General features: G+C 40.3%; 2 long non-coding RNA genes across 7 annotated transcripts in view; one reads left to right on the forward strand and one right to left on the reverse strand.

The window, feature by feature from the left end:
* Positions 1 to 829: 829 nt before the first annotated feature.
* Positions 830 to 18,264, reverse strand: LOC309871610. The gene is made up of 3 exons (XR_014315372.1): positions 18,169 to 18,264; positions 8,595 to 8,729; positions 830 to 1,051 (listed from the first exon to the last, which is right to left on the reverse strand). It is a non-coding gene; the product is annotated as an uncharacterized lncRNA (long non-coding RNA).
* LOC309871599 overlaps positions 6,733 to 18,714 on the forward strand; it is a 73,012-nt gene continuing 61,030 nt past the window's right edge. For all 6 annotated transcript variants that reach the window (XR_014315361.1, XR_014315362.1, XR_014315363.1 and 3 more), the window contains exons 1-3: positions 6,733 to 6,819; positions 7,774 to 7,943; positions 9,011 to 9,110. This is a non-coding gene — a long non-coding RNA (uncharacterized lncRNA). The remainder of the gene's footprint in view (positions 6,820 to 7,773; positions 7,944 to 9,010; positions 9,111 to 18,714) is intronic.

Here is an 18,714-nt window from a genome sequence, read left to right on the forward strand (position 1 = left end):
CCCTTACATATACCCCAAAAGCATACATTCTAACTACAGTTTTTTGTTCATAAAGCTTTAGGATAGAAATCATATGTTTATTGTATTTGTCCGTTGTAGCAACATGGTTGCTTCTCTATAAATTCTTCTTAGTACTGAAAATTAATCTGTTTGGACCCAGCACAGTTGGGTCTGCTCACAACCCCCTTAGCTCAAGCCTGGGGAGAAAGTTTTTCATGTGTGTCTGTGCACCATGAAGCTAAGAGACAAAATCAGGTGATGCTGGCAGTTTGTGCTTCCTAAGGATTTTTTTTACTTCTATTGTTTTTTAGATTATTTTTTTGAAGATTTATTTATTTGTTTTGGGGGGAACAGAGGGAGAGTGAGAATCCTGACGTAGACTCCCCACTGAGCATGGTGCCCCATGTGGGGCTGGATCCCAGGAAACCTGGGATTATGACCGGAGCAGAAATCACGAGTCTGACGCTTAACTGACTGAGCCACACAGGCACTCCTGGATTATTTCACTTAAAAAAAAAATTAGTATATGTTCAGCAAGAGTTAACTGCTCCCATTTTGTGACCTGGGTAACTTTAAAGTTGGAGGTTTCTGCCTTCCACCCTGCGGATCCTGAGCCATAGGCTTACCTGTGGGGAGGAAGGTGACTTTTAAGGGGGTTAAAAAAAAAAGGTTGGTGTCTCTACGTCTTCCTGTTGGAGGTAAGGGACCACCGATATGGAGCTGGAGCTTCTGCGGACTGGCCTCGTGCACTGTTGGTGCTCCATGCTCCATGCAGTATCTGGCACACAGTGGGTGCTCACTAAATCATGTTGACCACATCTTTCAGCAGTTTTTTTTTTTTAAGATTTTTTTTAATTTATTTGAAAGAGAGACAGAGAGAGTGTGAGAGGAGAGGTCAGAGGGAGAAGCAGACTCCCCACTGAGCAGGACTCGATCCCGGGACTCCAGGATCATGATCCGAGCCGAAGGCAGTCGCTCAACCAACTGAGCCACCCAGGGGCCCCTCTTTCAGCAGGTTTAATCTTGGTTACTATTTGCTTAGTCCAGAGACCTGAAAGAGAAATCAGGGAGATAAAATTTTAATTAAAAGAAAATCTTTAGGGCACCTGGGTGGCTCAGTCAGTTAAGCGACTGCCTTTGGCTCAGGTCATGATTCCGGGGTCCTGGGATCGAGTCCCACATCGGGCTCCCCCTGCTCTGTGGGGAGCCTGCTTCCCCATCTTCTGCCCGCCACTCCCCATCTTGTGCTCTCTCTCTCTCTCTCTGTGCCAAATAAATAAATAAATAAATAAGAAAATCTTTATAGTGCCTTCTTAAAAAATCAGCACATACTTTTCTTTTATATAATTTTTAAGAGCAATATAGATTCATCATAGAAAAATGATAAAAAGCAGATAAGTAAAAAGAAAAATAAACCTTTCCATAATTCTACTTCTTGGGATATATATATATTTTCCATCCAGTTCTTCTCCTCCTTATATGTGTGTGTAGAATATTACATGAAAAATACATATTAGACACATATCTAAACATAGTGTTTTAAAGAATTATTTTTTTTTAAGATTTTATTTATTTATTTGACAGAGAGAGAGATCACAAATAGGCAGAGAGACAGACAGAGAGAGAGATGAGGAGAAGCAGGCTCCCTGCTGAGCAAAGAGCCCTATGCGGGACTCGATCCCAGGCCCCTGGGATCATGACCTGAGCCGAAGGTAGAGGCTTAACCCACTGAGCCACCCAGGCGCCCCTAAAGAATTATTTTTACTTATTTGTCAGGGAGAGCGAGAGAGAGCACAAGCTGGGGTAGTAGTGGGCAGAGGAACAAGCAGGCTCCGGCTGAGCAGGAAGCCTGATGCTGGACTTGATCCCAGAGCCCTGGGATCATGACCTGAGCTGAAGGCAGACGCTAAACCAACTAAGCCACCCAGGCATCCCTAAACATGATGGTGTTTTATAATTTTTTTTCCTTTTTTTGTGGGCACTATACTCAGTGTTTTAAAATCTTGGTTTGCAGTTTTTCTTTCTAGTTTGTTAATAATTAATTCCTAATCTGTTATATCTGCATTCAACAAGGATCTACTTTCATGGTTGAATTTAAATATTTCTCAAACAATTAGCAAACACATTAAAAAATAGCCAGCAAAATGTTTTGTTTGGCATGATATAGACTGAAAGTTTTCATACTGTTCATATTTTTTGTACTTAACTGGTAAAATATCTTTTTGGGACCAGTATAGAATTGACATATGAGTAAAGGCATTTACATAACGTAACTACCATCTAACCCTTTCAGTAACTCAACTACCAAAAAAAATCAAATACATTTACTTTTATGAAAATTAAGACACATTCTCTGACGAGTGTCACCCTAGAATTGCAAACTTGAGCGGTAAGAGGGCATGTAGCAATTGCAAAGGATGAGATAAGAGTATGAAGGAAAAAGTTGAGGTTTGCTTCTTTTGCCCCAGACGGGTGAAAACATCATCATTAACCAGCTCTGTCCTCTCAGTATCATCAGAGTAAAACCATGTCTTACTTTTCATCCACTTCATTTTTTGGTCACTAATTTTTGGGCTCCTAGAAGGGAAGACTAACAAATTCATCTTTTTAAACTCAGGGCTTAGGATCGTGCCAATAGAATAAATGAAACACTCATGAAAGAAATTGAAGAAGACACAAAAATATGGAAGATCATTCCATGCTCATGGATTGGAAGAATAAACATTGTTAAAATGTCTATACTGCCCAGAGCAATCTATACTTCATGCCATCCTGATCAAAATTCCACCGGTTTTTTCAAAGAACTGTAACAAAAAATCCAAAAATTTTCATGGAACCAGGAGACCCTGAATTGCTAAGAAAATGTTGAAAAAGAAAAACAAAACTGGAGACATCATGTTGCCTGATTTCAAGTTTTATTACAAAGCTGTGATCACTAAGACAGCATGGTACTGGCACAAAAACAGACACGTAGACCAATGGAACAGAGAAGAGAGCCCAGATATGGACCCTCAACTTTATGGTCAATTAATCTTCAATAAAGCAGGAAAAAATATACTCTGGAACAAAGACAGTCTCTTCAATAAATGGTGCTGAGAAAATTGGACAGCTATGTGTAGAAGAATGAAACTTGATCATTCTCTTACACCATACACAAAGATAAACTTTAAATGGATAAAAGACCTCAACGTAAGGCAGGAATCCATCAGAATCCTACAGGAGAACATAGGCAGTAACCTCTTCAACATCAGCCACACCAACTTCTTTTAAGATTATGTCTCAAAGGCAAAGGAAACAAAAGCAAAAATGAACTTTTGGGACTTCATCAAGATAAAAAGCTTCTGCACAGCAGAGGGAACAGTCAACAAAACAATGAGGCAACCCACAGAATGGGAGAAGATATTTGCAAATGACACTACAGACAAAGTGCTGATATCCAAGATCTATAAAGAACTTCTCAAACTCAACACACACAAAACAGATAATCACGTCAAAAAATGGGCAGGAGACATGAACAGACACTTCTCCAAAGAAGACATACAAATAGCTAACAGACACATGAAAAAATGTTCATCATCATTAGCCATCAGGGAGATTCAAATCAAAACCACATTTAGATACCACCTTACACCAGTTAGAATGGCCAAAATTAACAAGACAGTAGACATGAAGTGTTGGAGAGGATGTAGAAAAAGGGGAACACTCTTATGTTGGTGGGAATGCAAGTTGGTGCAGCCACTTCAGAGAACAGTGTGGAGATTCCTTAAGAAATAAAAAATAGAGCTTCTCTATGACCCTGAAATTGCACTACTGGGTATTTACCCAAAGATACAGATGTAGTGAAAAGAAGGACCATCTGTACCCCAATGTTCATAGCAGCAATGGCCACTGTTGCCAAACTGCAGAAAGAACCAAGATGCCCTTCAATGGAAGAATGAATCAAGAAGATATGGTCCATATGTACAATGGAGAATTATGCCTCCATCAGAAAGGATGAATGCCCAACTTTTGTTATCAACAGGGACGGGACTGGAGGAGATTATGCTGAGTGAAATAAGTCAAGCAGAGAGAGTCAATTATCATATGGTTTCACTTATTTGTGGAGCATAAGGAATAACATGGAGGATATTGGGAGATGGAGAGAAGTGAATTGGGGGAAATCAGAGGGGGAGGCAAACCATGGGACACTGGACTCTGAGAAACTGAGGGTTTTGGGGGGAGGAGGAGGGATTGGATGAGCCTGGTGGTGGGTATTATGAAGGGCATGTATTGCATGGAGCCCTGGGTGTGGTGCATAAACAATGAATTTTGGAACACTGAAGAAAATAAAATTAAATTTAAAACAAAGAAAGAATAAATGAAACAGTGGCTGAGGATATCTGCTAAATTGTGGATTCCAATGAGAAAGCATCCCTTATTTCTGGAACTGCTTTCTTTTCACGTAATTACATTTCCAGAGTTGCTCTTTAAATTGGTGTTCATAGTTTGAGCAAAAGACTTAGGAAGAAAAGCTGGGAACAGGCAGTTTTGACACAGTACGAACTTGATTTTCAAGCTCTGACTGAACCAGGGAAAGGTTCAGCAACTTAAACCATTAAAAAAAGAGACATCTTCGAGAAAGCACTGAATGCATTGCTGTTGCTCATGTTGGCTCATGCTTTGCCAATCTGGTCTCTGTCACTTACACACTTTAATACCTCATTGCTGTTTTGTTATGTTTCTTCCACCAGAGCGTCCAGCCTTTACCTGCCCAACTTCTTCCTCTTTGAAAGACCAACTCAAATGACCCTTCCTCTACTGAGTCTTTACCTCCCTCCCCTTCTGTGTCTCCAAACTGGCCAGACTTAGTCATTCTCATCCTTGTGCTCCCACAGTACTTTGTTCATATCTTTGTTTTAACACATCATAGTACATTTTTGGTTAAGTGGATATTTTAGTTCATTTAAGCTGCTATAACAAAATACCACAGACTGGGTGGTCTATAAACAGCAAACATTTATTTCTCACAGTCTTGGGAGCTGAAAGTTCAAGATCAGGTTGCCAGCATGGTCCAGCAAGGGTTGCAGACTTTTCATTGTATCCTCATAAGGTGTTCTCTGCATCATCCTTTTTTCTTTTTTTTTTTCCTTTAAGTTTTTATTTTGATTCCTGCTAGTTAATATCTAGTGTTATATTAGTTTCAGGAGTACAATATAGTGATTCGACACTTCTGGGTATCACCCGGTACTCATCATGACAAGTGGACTCCTTAATTCTGGGGTCTCTTTTATAAGGGCACTAATCCCATTCATAAGGATTCTGTCCTTGTGACCTCACCACCTTCTAAATGCACTACCTTCTAATACCATCACCCTAGAGGTTAGGATTTAATATTTGATTTTTGGAGAACACAAACATTTAATCTATAGCAGTGTAGGTGGGTCCATCTTTGCTGCAAGGTGGAATTCCCTGAGGGCTGGGAGGGTTATTATTTATCTTCATGTCCTTGCTCTCTGGTGCAATACAGGGTGTAGAGTAAGAACCCCTGAACTTTGACATTTTCAGGGCCCTTCTATTTAGCATCACCAGCTGTAAATACACTCGCTATTTTTTGTTCTCAGTGGCTGCTGAGCTGAATCTGTGATGATACATAGCAAACTCAGGATGTCCTTTGTGAATGGGCTCTGTTGGCTGGGTGGCTTCCCAGTCATCTTCAGCCCATTGTTATGCCCCATGAGAAGGCACTGTGGGTGGGGTGGGCTGGGACTCTTAAAGCAGATGCAGTATTCAAAGTCTCTCTCTCCCCACACTGTTACCGATCAGAGATGCTTGCTTCTCACCCCACTGGTCTTCCAAACCCAAATGTGTTTAATCACCTACAAGTACCACTCATTAACTGCCCCTAAAAACAATAATTAGGTACCACTTTTTAATGTGAAGTGATCCATGTTACTATTGTTTCCTCCACATACTGACTCTCCCACTGCTGGTATTGTGACAGCTAAATAAAAAGGCCAGTAATATGTGGGTTTCTGTTTTTTGTTTTTTTGTTTTTTGTTTTTTTACCTTGAGGAAACAAAGACTACCCTGATGTAATGAGATACTAGGAATCTCAAAAGAGCCAACAGAACAATACAGATTCTTTTAAAAATGTTATTATAAAGCCACCAAGAAGGAATTATTCAGCAATAATATATGGGAGACTGGTTATTGTTAGAACTTACAGTCCATGGGGAGAGGCGGGGTCTTGGGGAGAGGCACCAAGCTGTTCAAGACAACCTGCGAGGCACGCGTGACCACACAGGCACATATGTTGTTAGAGTTGACACTGTCTCCCAAGGACAGACATTAAAAAGCAGCTAAAATGCTCATAAGAATTGGTCAATGCACGTTTTCAGCAAAGCTTTCTAGTACTAAACCGAAATTTTTAAAAGAAACAAACCTCTTATTAAAAAAAGTGTTCTGCCAAGTGCTGCTCTGTACAACATGAGTTTTGGAGTCCTCACTGAAAAGCCACTTACCCTAATTTCTCAGGAATTTCTTGGTCGGAAGGTTTGGAATATGTCAGCACCAAGATTCTAACTCCTTGGCCTGAGGAGTACGCCCCTCCTTGCCCAAGGTTCCTCCTTGGCTCTGGATGGAAACCTTCCTAACTGCCATAGAATGCTCAGGTGACAAAACTGACATTTCACCACCTGATTGGCTGGGTGCCCAGGAGCACCCTGGGAAAGAATTTGAACATTCTTGGCAGTTGAGATCTAGACCTTGACGGTTGTAACTGATGGGTTGGGTTGGGCACTGCTGATGAACCCTACATTCCTGAGAGAAAAATCATCCAAAGTAAGGCATTTTACATGATAGACTATAGACTCAGCAGTGGGGTTTTTCACTGGAAAGATGTGGTATTTCCAAGGACAAAGTATTTAAACCCACCTGGACACCATACCTGAGCCTTGTGAATGAGAGGATTATGAAATAAAACCGAAAAACAAAACAAATCAATATCATTTGTGGTTCCAGGCACTTGAGAGAGTTGAGCATTAGATAGGATGATGTTTCTGTGTGGGATGGAGAGAGGTGTTAGGACTGGAGATTAGAAGGTGGGAATAAGGAAATACAGGCAGGGGTAAGGATAGATCAGCAGGGTCATTGGAGGTTAAGAATGGGTCAGTACTCTCAGACCAAGTAAGTACCAAGCCTCACATCATCAGCCACTGCTCTGAGGGCCTGTGGGGATTTTTTTGGAATTGAGAGAAATTTCTTAATTTTAAAGGTAGAATGATCTATGTAGGGGCTCCTGGGTAGCTCAGTGGGTTAAGCCACTGCCTTCGGCTCAGGTCATGATCCCAGGGTCTTGGGATCGAGCCCCCGCATCGGGGTCTCTGCTCAGCGGGGAGCCTGCTTCCTTCTCTCTCTCTCTGCCTGCCTCTCTTCCTGCTTGTGATCTCTCTCTCTGTCAAATAAATAAATAAAATCTTAAAAAAAAAAAAAGAATGATCTATGTAAAATGATGGGACACTAATGACCATTACTACAGGGCAGTGACATTTTAAAATAGTACGAACAAAGCACTAGTGATCCAAAGGAAGAAGGGGTTTCTGGGAAGGTCATTAGAGAGGGGTTAGAGAAGCCTCAACAGAAAACCAGGGACAGCATTGAGGTAGTTGGAGGGAGAAACATTAGAAGGTGAGATATACCTTGATTTGGTTAGAGCTTTTTGGCACCTTCAATATCCTGCCCATTATAACCATTGTGCTTATTTTGGGTTCTTTAGTGTCTTCTCCATCTTTTCAGGTGTCATTATGAGGGGCCCTGACTTACTGAGGAGACTCATAGAGAAACCCCCGTCCCCATCACAACTACCTCATTACTGTGATCTTCCAAGGTGATCACTCCTGAGGATTATCAGAGAGGAAAGAAAACCAAACGCCCATCAACAACAAATTGAAAATTGAAGTTGAAAGGCAAGTCTAAAGATTTGGAGTAAGAGCTGTATCTAGGATGAAGTTTTATCCTTAAAGGGAATGAACTATATCGGTGGAAGTAAGACATGTATTAATTAATGGATTTTTTTTCAATGTGGCTATTTGAATAATTTATGTGAGCGCACATTTTACTACCTGAGATAAATACCTGTATGCTAGTTTACTTTTGGCTCTATCTTAGTATACAAGGCTGCTATAAAATGGTAGATGCAAAATAATAACAAGTTTAAGAGACTTTTCCAATAGGTGCTTATCCCTGCACTGGCCCTTTCGGAAAATGAGGATCAACATAACATGCATTAGAGAATTAACATGCGAGGAAGTCTAATTCTAAATTTTCTAAACCCTGGAGAAAAGAGAATAAAAGGGAAATAATAATCATTTTCTCGTAATGCCATCATTTGCACTTTGGCCAAGTATAACAAGTACCAAGTGAAGGGGTGAGAAGTAAGGGGTCTGGTATACGGCTTGACAGGGTGTTCCCAACCAGCCTGCAGAGGTGGCCACACTGTCCTGCACTGGAAGTTTTTCTCCCTGAATTATTCAGGCCCGCTTTCAGTGCAATACGAACTCACTGATTCTTTGCCAAACTTTCAGTTCCCTTGAAGTGGCAGGTGCATAAAAGCCTACCTCTTGTTGCAAACCTCTGAATTCCAACAGCATCCTCCTCTTGGCTATGCTTCTCCATCTGGAGTTTTAACCAAATATTAGTGGCTGGCAGGTGGGTAGTTCTGAGTTTTGACTTCATGTTTGGACCAAGATGTCCTATTTGAAAGGAAAGGTAATTCTTTGGTATTATTTTTTAAAAAATGACAATAGTGCTACCACCATTCTAACTCTATCATTCCTGACTAAAACTTAGCCCTAAACGGTTTCTGGGATTTCCACCCACAAGTTTATCAAAGATACTGACAATATTAAACTTTAAATTACATTAATTTATTTCATATTCTCCTTTAAAATAGTTTAATCCTTCCTCCCTCCCTCATCATCTCCTTCTCTTCTTTCCCTTCTCTCTCTCTCTTTTTCTTTTTTATAATCCACAGAAACCTCCTGACTACGACCTCCTGTGATCACCCAGCTTGAGGGGTCCTCCTGAGGTCAAAGCTTTCAGGGGTACATATGGCCTGTCACCTGGACCACTAGGTGAGTGTTGTTAAATAGGGCCCTGACTCATTTCAGGTGGCCACTGCATGGACAGAAGGTACTGGGAGGAGGATCTTTGTTTTTCTTTTTTTTAAATATTTTATTTATTTATTTGACAGACAGAGATCACAAGTAGGCAGAGAGGCAGGCAGAGAGAGAGGAAGGGAAGCAGGCTCCATGCCAAGCAGAGAGCCCAGTGTGGGGCTCGATCCCAGGACCCTGGGATCATGATCCGAGCTGAAGGCAGAGGCTTTAACCCACTGAGCCACTCAGGTGCCCTGATCTTTGTTTTTCTGTTCCAGCTGCTCCATGGGCATAACTTCCCATCCCCACTTTACACCCATTCAGTCTTTTATGTCCATTGCCTGAAGTTCTGATGCAGAAACCCAGGGGTGAGAGAGGAATTAAGCCCCTTTCCCCTTTTATGCCTCCCTCCCTCCCCGAGGGTGTTCCTTAAGGGCCAAAGGAGAACTGTGTCTTGGGAATAACCTTGGGCTCTGAAAATCATGGGGTTCAAGTAGTTTATGAGAGGTGACTGCTGATTTCTCTGGAATTCTTTTCCCTCAAAGCTTTCAGGAGACTGGTGGAGTAAAATGTGTATCTGCCGGTATGTGGAGCCACAAGCTTCAAGCTTGGGCACCGGCCAGGGGGATCGATTGTTGTTAAAATGTTAAGTAAAGCAGGCAGTTTGACATGCAATGATGAGTTCACTTACCTAAAGAGGAATATGTATAGATAAAAGATCTGAAGTAAATGGAGGTATTTACAGCTGCATGTGAGGTTATAATTGATAGCTTCCTCCTTTGGTTTTTTGCACTTCCCAACCCACAAAGAACATGTGTTATTTTTATCAATGGAGGGTTAAAAAAATTTTTTTTAAGAAGAAATAATGTAGGAGGTAGGAATCGTACTTCTTTCATTTCATTGTTGTGGTTAATGACTTCTGCAGGGGACACCTGGCCTAATACCTGGGTGGTGGTTTACTAAGGAGGCAATCTGGGATCTGTTCTCGTTCTCTGTGGGCAGCAGAAACAGTGGTGTCCTGGAGACCTGGAAATGTCCCAGGATAAGTCCCCGAAATGAATTCCTTACCTATGGAGTCCTGTGGGCTTGTCATGATAACGAAGTTATGCTGCCAGCTTGCTAATTTCAATAATAGAATCACCAAGTGTTAGACCTTGAGGGATCTTAAAGAATCATCTACTATGTTTTCTCATCTTTGTGGCAGAACCAAGATGAGAGTCTGATAGTAATATTACCTTTTAGTAAGCAGCCACTATGTGATAGGAATGGTACTAGGGACTTTATGTAGGTCAATCTTTAATCATACTATTAACATAGGTATGCATCATTCTTATCTTAATGTTATAGAGGCAATTGGATGATTAAGTGCTCTCTGCACCTCTACTTTCTCATCTATAAAGTAGCTTCTAACTGGAGTCAAAAGTGGGCTCCCTGTTTGGTTCCAAAATGGGCTCCTCATACACAATTCTGCCTCTTTATTTTTCAGCATAGACTACATGATTCCCAGTCTTAGAGATTTATCTTTTGTTGCCACATTTAAAACCGAGGTCTGTTTTAACCTGTGTTAGCTGTGTGGATCCACCCTCAAATTACAGTCCTCTTGTTGGATTAGTCAGGCGTTGCCATGAAGCAGCCCACTTCCAAGTTCGAAGGCTCACGTTTGCTCCTCAAAGCAGTATGGCTACAGGCCTTCAATTACTTACCCACTTCCTTTTTGTTGTGAATGTTCCTATTTCTAGGCTGCGGGAATATCTGGCTAGAGTGAAGGTATGGTGGCCAGGAGATTGGCATCAGAGCCCCGGCTGTAGGATGGGAGCCGGGAGGGGAGCTTCAAGGCCGGAGCACCCTGAGCCTCTGCCGGTGGTGGCTCAGCGTGCCGCCTTCTGAGCCTTCTGCCCTCCCACTGTGGGAAGTTGGGGCTGACCTGGTCTTTGGGGGAAGAGAGAACTGAAGGCCTTCTGAGCTAAAGGTGGAAGATAGTTAGGGCAGAGAGGTACCTTCTCTTAGAGAGGAAAGTTAAGACTTCTATCATGAAGGGAATCAACTTGGAGTACGTTCTCCATGTTTCAGTCTTGGCCAGAGGCATTCTGGTTAATCAACTATTCTGAACAAGGGTGATGGTGTGTGTTATATGTGGCTGAATACTTTTCCAGGGATTATAACACAATAAAGTATGGGTAAAACCCAAACTACAGTAAATATAATTAAATCTTTCTTTGATGATTCATAAGTCCTTTAGGATCCTGTAGTGCCTCAGGGTCACCATTATGTAGATCGTCATCCTTGATGAGGCAGGCAGCTAAATAAAAATACCAGATTGTAAGTTATAGACCTCACTTCTACTTTGCCTGCCTGGGTGGTCTTGGGCGGGTGTCTTGACCTCTTGAGCATCCAAAGTAGGGGTGGCCACATTACATCACAGGGCTGTCATTGAAGAAAACTATGTGCATCAAGACTGTTGTAATTATTACTATTAAGCTAACAGTATATCAAAGTGCTGGCTGTTAGACAATTCTAGTACGTGTTTTTTTTTCTAACATGATTCAGAGTAATTCACTCTAGTCTCCTTTTAAGGAAAACATGGCTTCCCCAGGAGCAGGTATTGCTGAGAGGTGATATTAGTCACGGGCCAGCAAAAGTGTTTAAAGTTTTTAAACAACTAAGGTGGTATATGGATTTTGTGAAAAAAAAAAAAAAAAAAAAAAAAAAAATAGAATGTTACAGGAGAGCATATGAAAAAAGAAAATCCTCTTCTGCCCTCGTCGTCTCAGTCTCCCCAGAGGGAAGCTTTATGTAGTTCAGTGTCTATGCGCACATATGTGCGTAACAGATACATGTTATGCTGTTTATTAATGTCCTATGACTTTGCTTCCCCCCACTCCCCTTAATAACATATCTTAAGGATATTTTCATTCTTTTTTTACAGCTGCATCTTCCTGGTCTTTTATAATGTGGATGAGTTTTTTCTTGTCTGACCATTGTTCTGTTGATAAACATTAGGTTATTTCTAGCTTTTCTAGAGCGAACAGTGCTGCAGTGAGCACAGAAAGTACCAACTGTAGCCACTTGGTCACTTATTACCACCTGGGGTCATTTCAACCCCTAGGTCCTAAAACACATTCTTGGTGTATTTGCCTTCTGAAAGAGAGAGCATCAAATAGGAACAAAGATCGGGACTTTAATGGTGCGGGGCTTTCTGAGACACGGATCCACTGGTACCATTATCACTGCATCCCAGTTGTAGGGAGTTTCCAGTAACTTCCAAAATCCCCTTTTGTACCTCTTTGACTTTTGACCACACCTACCCCATCTCGAGGCAACTATTGATAATGATTTTTGTCTCAACTTTTGCCTTAAATTTCATAAAATGAAACAACAATATGTAGTCTTTGGTGTCTGCTTATCCTTACCAACATGTTTTTTGAGGTTTAGGCATGTTGTTGGAGGCATCAGTTACTGCTGAGTAGTATTCAGTACTTGGATAAACATTTTACTTATTCTCTGGGGTTGTTTCCAGTGTGGGGCTATTTTCAGTTTTTGCCTATGACACAGAAGGATACTATGAACATTTGTGTACAAATTTCTGTGTGGACATATACTTTTATTTCTCATGGGTAAATATGTAGGAGTAGAAATCCTGGGTCTTATGATTAAGTGTACGTTTAAACTTTTTCCTAAAAAAAGGCCAAATTATTTTCTAAAGCGGTCATTTTATATTCCTACCAGCAATGTGTAAAGTTCCCAGTTTCTTCACTTCATCAATAACACTTTGTATTGTCAGTCATTTTGATTGTAGTTCTTCTACTGGTCTGGTAGGGCTATCTCATTGTCATCTTGATGTGTATTTTCCCATTAATAATGATATTGGGCACATATTCATGTGTTTATTAGCCATTCATGTATATTCTATGGTAAAGTGCTTCATCAAATCTTGTGTTTATTTTGTACCAGGCTGTTTGCCTTTTATTATTGGAAGAGTTCTTTATATATTCTGAATACAAAACACCCATATATATTTATGCATATGATTCATATATAGATAAATGATTTGTGAGTGTTTTTTCTTAATCTCTGGCTTGTCTTTTCATTTCCTCAGTGGTGATTTTTGGAGAAGTATTTAATTTTGATGAGTCTAAATTTGTTAATTTTTTCTATTATGGATGATGCTTTGGGTGTCATAGCTGATAAATCTTTGTTCACCTCAAGGTTGCTAAGATTTTCTCTTAAGTTTTCTTCTAGAAGTTTTATACAAACAAGGTGATTTTATAAGTTTTAAAGACTGGATGAAACTAATGTTTTCTGTAGGCCCTTCATTGACTAAAATCAATGGATTTATGGAGTTAAATCTATAGAACAGTTCTTTTCTACTTTTTCACAGTGGTTTTTACAGTTTGACTAGATTGTGTACCTACAGAATCACTACAGTGGTCTTTGTTACTGACCCCTTAAAATTTTTTCCCAAGATAGAATGTAAGATCATATCTATTTAGAAGAATCAGGAAAAATTTTCTTTGAAGAAATCATACTTATTTCCTACACCATAAATAGATTATTCTCTGTGTTATATCATTTAGCAAATGTACGGCACTCTCTCTCAATACCAATGCAGTAAAGTAATTTCCTATTACCAGCTGTTTTGACATGGCGTATTTCCACTTCTCCTTATTCCTAGTGACTCATTTTATTTCTCTGGATAATGAGGCTATGATTTATCAGCTCTTAATAAGGTTCTCTGTGTGTGTGTGTGTGTTTTAAGAGCTATGTTGCTTTTAATTATTAGAGCTTCAATCTCATTTCTTTCAAAGCTTCATTGATCAGAGCATATATAGGTCCTTATTCCTTGTTTGAAACTCTTAGGGTCAGATACATTTTTACATGCATAGTTAAAAGAAAAGTTTTGCATTTTTTTTTTTCTTAAAGAAAGGTAGTATACTGCATATTCTGCAGTCAAATGCTCTACCACTGAGCTATACCCCCGATACTGCATATTCTGAATGAATAAAATATCTCTCGGGAATCAGGATAACGACTACTTCATAATATGGATATGCTAATATTTTTTAATATATTCAATATCTACAGTATGTGAAATAAATATGAAGACTGTAAATTACTTCTATCAGTTCAGAATTCAGGTCTGGTTCATTTTAGGGGCAAATGAATTAGAAAAAAATTTTCCGCTTTAGAGCTTTTCTAGATTTCAAAATGAGAGTAAAACTTAGTGGATTTATACTGTCCGTGAGCACACTACAGTAGTGGCTTCTGGTGCTGTGTTGGGTTCCTTAGTAGTTGACCACTGCTGGTTGTGCATTTGGAGCCATGGTAAGCAGGTGTCACATTCCAGGAGACCCAGACAGATGTTGGCAGGCCTTGGCCAGGCTTTTAGCCTGAGTTTTCTGAATGAACATTGTAAAGAGAGAGAATTTCCACTGTGTATAATGGTACGATTTAGATGATTTTTGAGGGGGAGGTATTGTCATTCAAAATCAATATATACTTGAAAAAAATGCTTTCTCATCTCCCACTAATTCCGGTGCATTAATTCCATCTGCCTCATGGCACAGCCTCTCAGAGGCAGATGCCCAATAAAGATCTGTTATCTAGGGGGCCTGGATTCCTGGCTTGGGGTGAAATTATATCCTATAAAATGGAATTGAGTCAAGCTGTGATATATTTGAATCCCATTGAGAGCTAGATTATATGGTCAATGGCAGCTCAGAAGCATGTTTTAATCACCAGGCCCTGTGATGCTGACCTGATGGCACTTGTAGAAATCGCTGGCCCCTGTCCCTAGGGAAAACGGAAGTATCCTTGGTACCCACAACGTCTTTCCCTGTATATGAGGTGTCTTAGAGACTCCTCTTATGGCACTTTATTGAATAATTACAGAAGCAGTAACTAGTTGTCATGAAAGATTTATACGAGTAAATGATATACAAAAGCTTACATAAATATATGGAGGTAAAGGGTAAAGGAAAAGCCCATGCCATTGTTCCACTCCATTCCTGCTACCCTCCTCCAGGAGGATGTGTGACACCACTGGTAGTAATTTGGTGTGTGTCATGCTAGGCATGTGCACATACAAACACACACAGTCGTACTTATAACCAAATGGGTCATCCTGTTCAGATTGTCCCGTCACTTGCTTTTCTTAACAATCTATCAGAGACATCTTTCTTGGTCACTTCTAGCCTTTTGATGTCTGCAGAGCATTGCTAAGAATGTATTTAATCACTCTCCTAGTGAAAAACCTGTAGGTGATTTTGGGGTATCACAAACTCAGCTTCCATGACCTTCCTTATTCATTTATTTTGGAGCATATGGGTATTTTTAGAGAATAGACAGCAAAATTGTCATAGTTTTTGGTTTATCTCTAAGGCCTTACTCCTAGCACTTGTTTTTAGTAAGTCTAAATGCCCACATTCTCCACCTTCTTCCTTCTGTTTATCTAGAAAGCCATCTGGGGCAATGGTTGCCTTTGCTGGACATGTGTGTCTCTTGCCATGAGGAAGGGGGACGTGAGGGACAAAGAGGAGAGATGTTTGTGTTTATAACTTTGATGCTTTTGATTTTGTCTGCTAGCTACTAACTTAATATTGTGTTCTCTTTTCTCCATGTATAGGACGGGTCAGATAAAATAAGAGCTTGCTTTCAGTAATGTAGATTGTTACAAACTTTTTGGAGACCTCCTCACAATAGCTCCTACAAATTAAAATATTCATACTGTTGTGATCCTGCAGTTCTGCTGCTACAAAGTACTATGGAAATCATGTTATTTTGAAACCTGAAAAATTTTGTTCAGGTATGAATTTCAGAAGCTTTTAGGAATCTTTTCATTTAAATAGTTCCTGCAATGAAATGAATGTTTGTGTCCCCCCTAAATTCATATGTGGAAATCCTAACACCCAGTGGGATGGTACTAGAAGGTGGGGCCTTTGGGAGGTGATTAGATCACAAGGGACAAACACCCATGAATGGGATTAGTGCCCTTTTCAAAGCCACCCCGGAGAGCCGTGTCTCTCTTCTTCTGCCATGTGGGAAGACAATGAGAAGTCAGCTGTCTGCAACCTAGAAGAGGGTCCACACTGGAACTCACCATACTGGCACCTTGATCTTGGCTTCTAGCCTCCCGAACTATGAGGGAAAAAAAAAACCTTGCTTATAAGTCACCCCATTTATGTCACAGCAGCCTAAGCCAGGTGCTGCAAGACCTTCATAGAAATCAGTTCTTTAACCTACAGAGTTATTCATTTTCAGAGCACTAGAGTCTAAAGCTGTGAGGACCTTTGGAGACTGTAAGATAAGAAAATTGGTAAGATTATGGCAAATGTCTATAACTCTTACCCACCTGTGATCCTCTGGTCCAGGCAAAGGCTAGGTGATAAAAGCAGGATGGTAGCAATGGGTGTAGTACTAATGGGGGAACCATTACGTTTAGGACAGGACCCTTTATCACTTTCATTCCTATAGCAGACTTTCTCTCACTCTTCTCTTTACTACTCATTTGTCTTTGTGGGTGTCAGTATTCTCATTAGCTTCAAAAATCCTGTGTTGGGGACTTATTTTCATGATTTTTACTAATAAAAGTCAATTAGTAGATATGTAACCAAGGTAAGAAACAGGTTATCCTTTTGAATATGAAAAATGGCTGTTTGTTAACTTTTAGATGTAAATCTATAATATTTTCCCATGGAACTGATGCTCCTGGATATTATTTAAGACATTCAGCACTTGAACACAGGTGTTAGAGTGGGAACTGCAGATCTGGAGAGAAATAAGATGGAGTGCTTGTCCTTGAGAAGATTATATTTGAGTAGATCACACTTTGGCTATTTTTTAAAAAGTCTGGTAATTCTGGGAACAGAAATGGGGTCAAAGTGTGAAACTCTATGAAAGAAACTTTGAGCACAATTTTTATCTCACCCAAATGGACCCAAACTCTGTCTACCTTTGAGTATAAATGAAGAGTTATTAAGATTATGGATCAAATTGTGGTAACCTCTTATGTCCCCTTTGATGACCGCAGGACTCCAGCACTCCTCAACATCTCTTCCAGGTTGCAGAGTGGGAACAAGTTCATGCATGTTTTCCTAGTCTGGCAACCTGTCATGTCACTTGTCCCTGGCCCAACTACAGGTCCCTGTGACAACATAATTCATTGAGAAAAGGTTCCTCTAATGGAATTTTAGGGTTCCACAGAGGCGGAGAGTCTGGTCAATGTTTGGGGAAGAACCATGCTCTCCCAGCTCCCTGAGCACTTTTTCCCCTGGGCCCCACAGGTGCACTGCTTATATCTTGCGTGTTCCAGTGAGTGACTCTCATGAGAAATGTTCTTCAAATTCTCACTCCAAAATTTCCCTCATTATGGTGGATCTAAACCAGGGCCCATGTATTGAGGGGATGGGGTAGGGTGGGGTAACGGACTAAAATCAAGTGACTTTTCCTGTCCTTGCCAGTCTTCTTCCATTTTTCCTCTCCAGTCCTTGGCAGTTACTAGTATTCTCTCTTTTAGAGAAAAAGACATTGTGTATACACATCTCCTTAGGCAAATAGGTACCCAGGGATGTAACTAGTCTACCAGTTCCCCCAAACAACCTGACTCTGACAGGGACCATGACTTGTTTGACATTGTATCTCTAGTGCCAACCCAGTGCTTGCCACAAAAGTGGCAATCCTTGTGGAATTAAATATTAAAGGGGAGGATTAAAATATAGTCTATGGATATCAAACAGAGGGCCCTCAAGTTCATCATCATGCCCATGAGAGAGGCTAGTGCATGCTTGTTAACTAAGTGAACAATTGATATCTTTTATGTTCCAGATCTAATGATCTCATGATTTTTGCTGCCCTGTTTCTATATTCTTATACTGTTAACTTCATGACCAAAGAGGTCTATTTATAAGACATTTGACGAGGATTAAAGGTATATATTTTCTGGATCGATAAAATGATTTAAGAAGATTAATAAGCATGTATCAAGAAAAACATGTGCAATTCAAATGCAAAACAACTCTTCTAGGCACTAGGAACTTACCATATTATGGAAAGCAGCAGACACATGGGTGAAAGGAATCAGGGAGCCTGGGGGACGGGGATAGGAAAAGAGGGAAGAAATAGAGAGGGTGGAAGGCAGAGCCAATGGTGACCAAGGACTCATATTGGAACTCCTGGTTATCTAGGTTCCAAGTTCTAACACTGCCATCAAGATGAGCATGTTTACTTTTAGTTTTTATTTTTAAAATGATTTTTTTTGAGGAATAAGTAATAGATTCACATGGTTTGACAGAAGATCTCAAAGCTAAGAAAATCCACCCATTTCCTTTAGTCACCTGGCTCTTAGAGGGACATATTATATTTCTCAATGCAAATTTACCTCAGATCGAAGTCAAAGAGAAGATACAGGGAAACTTAAAAAAATTTTTAGTCCCTTAGGCAAAGTCAGAGCTGACTGACTTGTTTAGGAAAAGTCTGTGATCTTGGTCTCATTAGTTTTATGTTCAAACATACTGAGCTTATTAGCTTGGACAGGAGCTCCTGATTGTTCACAAAGCAGTCAAACCTCAGAGGTCTTGCCCTCTGT

Source organism: Mustela nivalis, assembly GCF_964662115.1.
Source record: "Mustela nivalis genome assembly, chromosome: 1".
Lineage (NCBI taxonomy): Eukaryota > Metazoa > Chordata > Mammalia > Carnivora > Mustelidae > Mustela > Mustela nivalis.